The sequence below is a fragment of the Drosophila ficusphila genome, unplaced genomic scaffold (assembly GCF_018152265.1).
Source record: "Drosophila ficusphila isolate 14025-0441.05 unplaced genomic scaffold, ASM1815226v1 contig_580, whole genome shotgun sequence".
NCBI classification, from domain to species: domain Eukaryota; kingdom Metazoa; phylum Arthropoda; class Insecta; order Diptera; family Drosophilidae; genus Drosophila; species Drosophila ficusphila.
Window position 1 is genome coordinate 102,231 of NW_025064510.1, and position 10,460 is coordinate 112,690.

The following is a 10,460-nucleotide window of genomic DNA, read 5'->3' on the forward strand; positions in this document are numbered from 1 at the left end:
ACACCTCTCACCCCGTTTTCAACTTATGCTCTCAACTTTGTGCGAGCGCGCTGAGAGCGAGAAAGGATAGAGGAGGATAGAGACATCGTACGTCAGCGATTAGAAAGGGATGGGGATTCTCGCTTTTTCGTAACGGTCATGAATCGGTTTCACTCCGTCCCCGAAAATCCATAACGCGCCTAAAGAAGTTTCACTTCAAAACGACATGACTTTCTTGCCAACCCAATATTACGAAGACGGCAACCATAAATAAACAAAAAAAAATGTTTTTTTGTTCCTTTTGCTTAGTGCGTCTTCCGGGTGTAACGACGAAAAATCGTCGGTCCCTTGAAAGTCGCTATAACCGGATCCTACTGTATATAAAATTCTCGTGTCACAGTTTTTGTGACCTTACTCCTCCGAAACGGCTATACCGATTCTCATGAAAATTTTGTGAGCGTATTGAGTAAGTCTGACAATTACCCAGCGTATATTTTTCATCCTCTTAAATCGTGTTCGACATACCAAAAATCGCATATAAAGTGAGTTTCTACCTCTCCACACTGACAAAAACACGCAACCATAGCATTTTAAATCAATTTAAACTGGGGAAAAAATCCTTCATCATTAAGTAAAATCATTAATTCTATTTATGAGTGTTCTGTCCAGTGAGCTATGCCAAGAAAACGCAAAGCGGGTACTTTGAGCCGTGATACAAGTAGATCTCGATACATGCGAAATAGAAGATCCGAAAGAATAGCGCAAGTGCATCAAGAAGAGCCAGAAGATACACGAGCTGAACGCAATGAAGTCAGAGAAGAGCCAGAAGTTACACGAGCTGAACGCAATGAAGTCAGAAGATTAGAACAACGACAACCACGCCGTGTCACAGTCAATAGAGGCAGAACAAATGACCATCAACGACAACAGGTACATCGAGAATTTATATATAATTCATTACTGCGTCTAGCATTCCAGTATGAGTCCGATATTGAGCATTATGCTCACTCAAAAGTGGTAATTGGTGCTATGGACAAGGAATGTCCGCATTGTCATGCTCTGAAATTTAAAAATGAGCCAGCTGGGATGTGTTGCGCGTCGGGAAAAGTGCAACTACCAGAAATTGAAACACCACCTGAACCATTGAACGGCTTACTTATCGGCACGGATCCAGATTCAAACGTGTTCCTGAAGTCAATTCGAACATTTAATTCATGCTTTCAAATGACATCGTTCGGAGCCACAGAAATAGTTCGGAATACTAATGCAAATGGTCAAAATTACAACTCTACATTCAAAATTAGAGGCCAAGTTTATCATAAAATGGGCTCACTGCTGCCAATGCCAAATGAACAACATAAATTCTTACAAATCTACTTTATGGGCGGCGAGGATTCCGGAAGCGCAATTGCCAATCGCGTGAATGCACGTTGTGATTATAATAACCTGGATTCATTTTATGCCAGACGCATCGTCATATGACAAATATTAGCGGATATTGGAGAGAACAGGACATTAAAAGATATTAAAAACAACGACAAACTATTTGGCGGAACTCTGTTGGTCCTTTCAGGTGATTTCAGACAAACACTTCCAGTCATTCCACGTTCAACATACGCTGATCAGATCAACGCTTGCCTAAAATCATTTCCATTGTGGCGTAATGTTTAAAAATTACAGCTAAAAGTAAATATGCGCGAGTCACAGTCCTGTGACCGAGGGAGTACAAGGGTGTCTCCCATTAGCGAATTTCGCCCTGGAAACCGCTGGAAAAGAAGCTTGTAAGGAAAACGACCGTGTTGTTCGGAGTACAAAATAAAAGTAAATCTTTATTACAAAGTGATTAGAGAAAATGACAGTGTTCGTCAGAGTTCTGGCATGTTGGCGGTTTGTTGTTGTCCATCAGCGCTAGGGTTGCCGGGTCTGCTGTTATCCTGTGGCCAGTGACAGGAGTATGTTAACTATGGCATGTTAACTCCGGGTCCGCTGTTATCATGTGGCCAGTGAGAGGGGTATGTTAACTAGGGGTATGTTAACTCCTCCCCCCCAGTCCGAAGAGAAGGCCAAAGAGGGGAAATGGCCGGATCGGAGTAAGGGTGGCCAGATGTACGCCAAGAACTCCGACGATATTTTAAATTTAACAATTTTTTATCAAAAACGGGTATCTTAATGTTAAACAGGAGTGTTGTTTTGAAGGTATAACATGATTTATAAATGTTTTTTATCTAATGCTAACATTATATTTTGTTTTCTTATTAATTCTCTACGTTGTATTTGTTCCTTATTAAATAACAATTTGGGGATAATTCATTGGCTAAGGGGCTGTCAGCTATCGAGTTCATTAATGAAAGAGTTTTGTGCGTTTTTAAAGAGAAAAAACAAATTTCGTTGATTGTTTCTTGTTAATGTAAGTTTTTATATTACTTAGTTTGATAAATATGTCTTTGTTGAATAGTGTTTGTATATTGGAATATTTTCATTTCTTCTAATAAGTTTTGCCCGTCGTTGTCATCTAGGTTTCCCGAGGTAGATTTGGGTATGCAACTAGAATGTATTTCTTTTTACTTCTACCTGTTTGATATTGTTTGGTAGGGCTTCTAATGATACTTTAAGGGTTGGGCGGTCATTTAGTATGTGTCGGTGTTAGCATTTGTTGTTTAAGCTTGTCATCCGGTGTTTGTAAATTTTTTAATTGTTTTTCTAATTTTTTGTTTATGTAACTTTTGACCTTTAGTTGTTAGAAGGGTGGTACCAAAGACTATAGAATATCAAGATGTTGCATCCCATACAAACAATTTTTCGTTTCTGTTTCGAGCTTCATGATGCGGTCGGTCGGGGTAAAAAGGGAAAATCTAAAAATAGAAACACGACGAACTGCTGCTTTCGGCTTTCGTCTTCGTTTTTAATATTCGTCGTGTTCCCAAATTGGGAATTTGTTCACAGCTGCTAGTTTTCAGTTTATCGGGCTTTATACACTTTACAATAGTAGAAGGGTATATCAGACTTGTAAAGCATTATTATTTTATTTTCTTTAATTTTCATTTAAATCATCATTTTTCGTTTATAATAATTAAATTAAAGAATTCATAGGTGCAATATTAATAATGTTCCTTATTCAGATAATTGTGTCGTTAAATTTTCACACATGCGCGTGTACATACGCGTTTTAGGGTATTTTGCTGCTCACCATGATACAATTATACAACGTAGTCCACTCGTTCGGTTTTGGTCCCTTATTTTCAGTGCGTGCCTGCTTGTCAAACTGAAGCACAATGTAGCCGTTTCACTCACACTTACTTGACAAAGTTAAATTAGGGGACTATGGATTTTGCCGAGTGGACTACCTTGTATAATTGTATCAGGCTGTTCACCACTTGCATGAACGCGAAAAAAAATATAAAAACAAAAAATTGAAAAAAAAAATGTAAAAATAAAATAATTAATTAATTTACACAAAAAAGAAAAAAAAAACAATTTATGATATGGCTGGGCTCGGCGAGGATACGAACCCGGGCCTTCATGTACACGAGGCATAGCATCTACCACAACACCACCGGGCTTCATGAAGCGCGGCGAACTAACTGAGTATATGGTCTTAGCTGCCTTTAAAAGTGCAAAGTCATGTGGGTCTCCATATCAAGACCCACCATAGAACGATTTTTTTGAGGTCATGCAACATCTTGATATTCTATAGTCTTTGGTGGTACCTTTGTCTCTATCTACTTTATGTAGTGAAAATCTAGGTGTTAACTTGTTTCTACGGTTTTCTTTTCTAAATACCGTATCATTAGGTTCGACTTGGACTGGTGTCTCTCTGTCCTCATTTAATTTAGTCAATCTCCTTTCTGTGGTCGCATTTAAATGTTCCTGTACTTTTGGGTATATGTCTTTTCTAAATTCGTTTAATTTCTTAAGGTAATCGTGGTGATTGTCGAATGTTATTGTTTTATTGAATATGTGAGTTCTTCCGTGGAAGAGCTCGAAAGGGGTATAGGAAGTGCTTGAGTGTATTGCATTGTTATATGTTGCAACTGCTTCTGTGAGTATTTGGTCATGCCCGCATTCAAGACGTGCTTCCTTTCTTTTGTTCATGATTATCCTGTATAGTTCGGTTAAGGTGGAATGCAGTCTTTCGACAGAAGCGTTGCCCGTTGATTGTTGAAATGAAGTTGTATGAGCTCTTATTTGAAATTGGGATAAGGGGTCGTTGAATAAACTCCCCGAAAATTCCGCTCCCTGGTCGAAAATTATTTCCTTTGGTGTGCCGTAATGACTTATGAATTGTAACAGGGCGTCGGCGATTTTTATTGAATTCCTATTGCTAAGGGGGTAGGCTTGCGCTAGCTTGGAGAATTTGTCTATAATGGTGAGGTTACAAGTATTGTTAATGAAGTATATGTCTATATGCACGACCGCCAATGGTCCCTCTGGGGCTGTTGGGGCTTGCATTAATGGTCTATGGGGGTGTCTATCGTACTTGAGGGTTAAGCAGGTATCGCAATTTTTTTTATAATTTTTGTGATAATGTCTTTTAAATGTGGAAAATAAATGTCTCTTTTTAAATGGTTATATGTTTCATCTATCCCCCTATGATTGGTATTAAAGTGGTATGCACGAATTTTGTTTTCTTGGTCGTGGGGATTAGTGATATCGGTTAGCCATATTTTGCAGCGGGAAATTTTGTACAAGTCATTTTCGAAAAAATAGTTATTATAGGACTCTTCTATTATTTTGAAAATATCGTCTGGTGCAAATATTGCAAATGTTTTATTGGGCTTCAGGATTTTTTGAAGAGTGTTTGTAACGGAGTCGAAAGTATGCACGGGTTCTGTGATTGTGTGTCTTGTTTTATGTACAAATAGTGTTTCTACTTGTCTTGAAGTTGTTGAACCGGTACGAAATATTATTTGATTATTGAAATGATTTATTGGTTGTGAAACGATCGGTATAATTTGTGGGTCTTCGTTTATGTTTAAATTTGGCTCGATTCTGCTGAGTGCATCGGCGACTACGTTTTGCGACCCTTTTTTGTATACGACTTCATAGTCGTAAGACGCCAGGATAGTTTTCCATCGGAGTAGTTTTGGATTCTGGCCTTTCAGATTTTCTAGCCATATTAATGGCTTGTGGTCCGTGACTATTTTGAATCTACGCCCGAAAAGGTATGGTCTAAAATGACCCACAGACCAAATGATTGCTAGCATTTCTTTCTCTATCGTGGAATAGCGGATTTCCGTGTCCGATAATGTCCTGCTAGCGAAAGATATGGGTCTGTCATTAGTGTCTGGGCCTTGTGACAGCAGAGAGCCAATCGCATAATTGCTTGCGTCTGTGGTCAACGTGAACGGTTTGTTAAAGTCAGGGTATATGAGTATGGGGTCGTTACAAAGAAGGTCTTTCGACGTTTCGAATGCTTGTTTAAATTCATCGTCTATTATTATAGATTTTTTTTCCTTTTAACTGTCTCGTTATGGGTTTAGTTATTTTTGCGAAGTCCTTTATGAATTTTCTGTAATACCCTAATAGTCCTAAAAATGATTTAATTTCCCTAGATGTCTTTGGGCAGGGAAAATCCTTGATGGCTTGAATCTTAAGTGGGTTGGGTTTGACTCCTTCTTGGGTGACAATGTGTCCGAGGAAGTCGATTTCCTTCCTTAAAAAATTACACTTGCCCGGTTGGATTTTTAAATTTGCGTTTTGGAGTTTTGTGAAAACAGATTTAATATCTGATATATGTTTTTGGAGTGACGGTGAGAATACTATTATGTCGTCGAGATAGACGAGACAGACGTTACCGACTAAGTCACCTAAGACGTTGTCCATAACGCGTATGGGTGATTCCTGTACATCGAGCTGTTGCGAAGTCGGTTTTCTTGGTTTTTATTCAAGTTTTTAGAGAAGTTTATTTCAATCTGCCCGTACTCGTACGCTTTCTCGATTGTCTCTGGCCTTTGGTTCCTGATGGCTGACCTAAGTGGGTCCTTTAATCCAACTAAAAATGTATTCAGGCAGAATCTGTCATATTGGTCACGTTTGGCCGTGAGGGAGTGTCCACTTGGGTCTGCTTCTCTGGCCAGTGACATTAATTCGCTTCTTATTTTCGTGGCTGTAAAATATAGTTTTCCCATACTGAGTCCGTCCGGAAGGTTGTGTAGCTCTCTAACAAGCATTTCTTCAGTTTTCTTGCTAGAGTATAGTCGCTTAAGATTTATTTTGATGTCATCCCAACTGAGGAGTACATCACAAACACTCAGCGCTTCATCCGCTTTTCTTTCCTTACTACCGCTTCTCTTATCTCGGACAGTCTAGACCCGCTCCTTAGCCCTAGTCTGCCCCTAACTGTGTTACTAGTGGTGGCTTCTTTTTTTAAAGGAATTTATATTTACGTTTGCAAATAATCGCGAAAAACTTATATATAAGGGTATGGTAATGGTATGTATATAGGTTGTAATAATTTCTTAAGTTGTAATTATATATATGTCTATATTAATAATATGTATGTGTATTTTTGTAGTATAGGAATATTATATGCTGTGTTAAAATATTTGATACTATGTATGTATCTATGTTTGTGTGTTAGTAAATGTATGTATGTATGTACGGGGCTTCTTCGTATATATATGTTTATATTTATTTTACGGGGATTTTATTTGCGTATGTCTATTTTTCTAAAATAAAGGAAAACCTGTGTGTGTGTATCCGCTACGCAGCTTCCTCTTTTCCTTGGTTCCCTGTGTTTAGTATTAGTTGGTTGTGTAGTAGTGCTGCGTTGCCTTCCACCTCTCCCGGTTCTTTTTCATGGATGTTATCGAGTTCAACTGTAATATCTTTAATAAATATTAAATAGAGTGTTTTTTAGAGGTTAGTGAACAAGTGACAACAATATGCGTTAAGTCGTTTGTGGATTGTTCTGTCATTTCTTTCTTTTCTTTTAATTTTCTTTATTCTATTTTTTTTTTTTTTTTTTTTAAACATATAATTTAAAAAAAAATGTTATTCATTTTATTGATTTTATTTTATTTTTCTTTATGTGTTTTTATTTTTGTTGTTCGTAGTGTTCAAAAAATATTTCAACAGCGTATAAGCAAAGACTATAGAATATCAAGATGTTGCATGACCTCAAAAAAATCGTTCTATGGTGGGTCTTGATATGGAGACCCACATGACTTTGCACTTTTAAAGGCAGCTAAGACCATATACGCAATTAGTTCGCCGCGCTTCATGAAGCCCGGTGGTGTTGTGGTAGATGCTATGCCTCGTGTACATGAAGGCCCGGGTTCGTATCCTCGCCGAGCCCAGCCATATCATAAATTGTTTTTTTTTCTTTTTGTGTAAATTAATTAATTATTTTATTTTTACATTTTTTTTTCAATTTTTTGTTTTTATATTTTTTTTCGCGTTCATGCAAGTGGTGAACAGCCTGATACAATTATACAAGGTAGTCCACTCGGCAAAATCCATAGTCCCCTAATTTAACTTTGTCAAGTAAGTGTGAGTGAAACGGCTACATTGTGCTTCAGTTTGACAAGCAGGCACGCACTGAAAATAAGGGACCAAAACCGAACGAGTGGACTACGTTGTATAATTGTATCATGGTGAGCAGCAAAATACCCTAAAACGCGTATGTACACGCGCATGTGTGAAAATTTAACGACACAATTATCTGAATAAGGAACATTATTAATATTGCACCTATGAATTCTTTAATTTAATTATTATAAACGAAAAATGATGATTTAAATGAAAATTAAAGAAAATAAAATAATAATGCTTTACAAGTCTGATATACCCTTCTACTATTGTAAAGTGTATAAAGCCCGCTAAACTGAAAACTAGCAGCTGTGAACAAATTCCCAATTTGGGAACACGACGAATATTAAAAACGAAGACGAAAGCCGAAAGCAGCAGTTCGTCGTGTTTCTATTTTTAGATTTTCCCTTTTTACCCCGACCGACCGCATCATGAAGCTCGAAACAGAAACGAAAAATTGTTTGTATGGGATGCAACATCTTGATATTCTATAGTCTTTGGTATAAGCCAACGTCAGGAAAAGGTTTTTACTTTTACCTGATTTTTTCTTTTTTTTCAGCAGGTTTAATTTAGTAATTCCTTTTTTATAGTATTATTGTTTTTATTATTTTTTGTTTATTATTTACTTATTATTTTTATGCGTTTACGTAAGTTGATATATGGAAACGATCCCGGTGCCTTAACAGCGATTGTTGTACACATATACGGTCGTTAATCACTCAACTTACTTTTGTCTTCGTAAACCACTGTGTGCGGGACCGTCCGGTGTTTTGTCGGCGATTTAGGGGTTTAAACATTCACTGGCGGGTCGGTGATTTTCCGGCGAGTTTTGGTAACAAATCAATTCAATGTTCCACTTGTTTAACTTCTTACTCTTTTCACAAGTTTTGGTCACAAGACAATTTAATGTTTCACTGATTTAACTTCTACTGCTTCCGACGGGTTCTGTTCACAAGGATATTTAATTTTCGACTGATTTAACTTCCTTTTGTTTTCCTCCTTTTATAGCAAACCGCACTCGGCGGCAGCGACGCCAGGCTGCCTAAACGCTTTGCCATATATGGTAATAACCATGATGAGAAATTACTATTCTGAAAAAATGACCATAAATGGGCATTTTTTTAATACTTTCTTATTTACGCACACCAGGTGCTTTTCGACGCAAGGTTATCGCTGCGACAAAAACTTCCTCACAAAGCCACAAAACACATACTACGACATCGACGCCAGGCTGTCTATACACAGTGCATCTATTAGTCGGTGTGACATTACCATAGTGGTGAAAGTGCTATCCTGATGAAATGCCCAAAAATGGGCCACACACGGCAGTTTGAGACGTCTAATTTTAGATTTCTTGACCATATTTGGTGTGCTTTCTTTTTTTTTTTTTTGTTTTAGAGTTGCTATGTATAGATGGTCCCGGTGCCTTTTCAGCGATTGAAGTACACAAATACGGTCGTCACAAATAGCAACTTGTTAGTATAATTTTTGTAAGTTGTTCCGCACACACGGTCACCACACACGGCAGTTTGAGACGTCTAAAATAGATTTCTTGACCATATTTGGTGTGCTTTCTTTTTTTGTTTTAGAGTTGCTATGTATATACGGTCCCGGTGCCTTTTCAGCGATTGAAGTACACATATACGGTCGTTACACATATGTAGCAACTTGTTAGTATAATTCTTGTAATTCTTGTACACATATACCGACGCTTGTGTGGCAATTAGAAATTGATTTCGTTTGTTTCGTGTTTTCTTTGTCTGTGGATATATGATTTTTGCACATTTTTGTGTGTCATCCCCTTATGTTAACTGGTGGCCACGCTGCTTGCTGTGCCTTCCTTTCTGAACTCCCATTTGCACTACTAAAATTTTCACCACAAACGCTGTCACCTGTTCACTCACCTCAAGAAATTGGAACGATAAGCGTAGTGGGCATTCTTAATCCCTTGTTCGTAGTCCGGCTGCGCCAGTCACAGTCCTGTGACCGAGGGAGTACAAGGGTGTCTCCCATTAGCGAATTTCGCCCTGGAAACCGCTGGAAAAGAAGCTTGTAAGGAAAACGACCGTGTTGTTCGGAGTACAAAATAAAAGTAAATCTTTATTACAAAGTGATTAGAGAAAATGACAGTGTTCGTCAGAGTTCTGGCATGTTGGCGGTTTGTTGTTGTCCATCAGCGCAAGGGTTGCCGGGTCTGCTGTTATCCTGTGGCCAGTGACAGGAGTATGTTAACTATGCCATGTTAACTCCGGGTCCGCTGTTATCATGTGGTCAGTGAGAGGGGTATGTTAACTAGGGGTATGTTAACTCGCGTTCAAATGCTTCGAGATCCATCCGCTGAAACATTTTCAAAACAACTCTTAGATATCGGTGATGGAAAATATGGTATAGATGAAACTGGATACGTAAAATTACCCACCGATTTTTACACAATCGCTGATTCGCAAGATACTCTAATTGAACAAATATTTCCCGATTTACACTCACAGTACATAAATCATGAGTGGCTTGCAGAAAGAGCAATTTTAGCGGCAAAAAATGTAGACGTTGACAGTTTAAATCAAAAGATACAAATGTTGTTGCCAGGGAACTTGGTATCATATAAATCTATTGATACAGTTTGCGATGACAGCGAAGCTGGATTCGCAAGGCATGCCAACGCATAATTTAAAATTAAAGGTTGGATCTCCAATTATCCTACTTTGAAATTTGAACCCGCCCCGACTGTGCAACGGTACGCGATTAGTCATTAAAAAATTAATGAACAACGTGATCGAAGCCAGCATTTTAAATGGAAAGTTCAGAGGTGAAAATATACTAATACCAAGGATTCCTATTATACTTGATGCGCCAATTCAATTCAAACGAATTCAGTTTCCGATTATATTGGCATTTGCAATGACTATCAACAAATCCCAAGGTCAAACGATGTCTATTTGTGGCTTAGATTT

At 38.0% G+C, this 10,460-nt stretch overlaps 1 long non-coding RNA gene across 1 annotated transcript; it reads right to left on the reverse strand.

Moving 5' to 3' along the window:
• Window positions 1-3,460: 3,460 nt before the first annotated feature.
• LOC122320488 lies at window positions 3,461-8,279 on the reverse strand. The gene is made up of 2 exons (XR_006245698.1): window positions 8,238-8,279; window positions 3,461-6,806 (listed from the first exon to the last, which is right to left on the reverse strand). It is a non-coding gene; the product is annotated as an uncharacterized LOC122320488 (long non-coding RNA).
• Window positions 8,280-10,460: the final 2,181 nt, after the last annotated feature.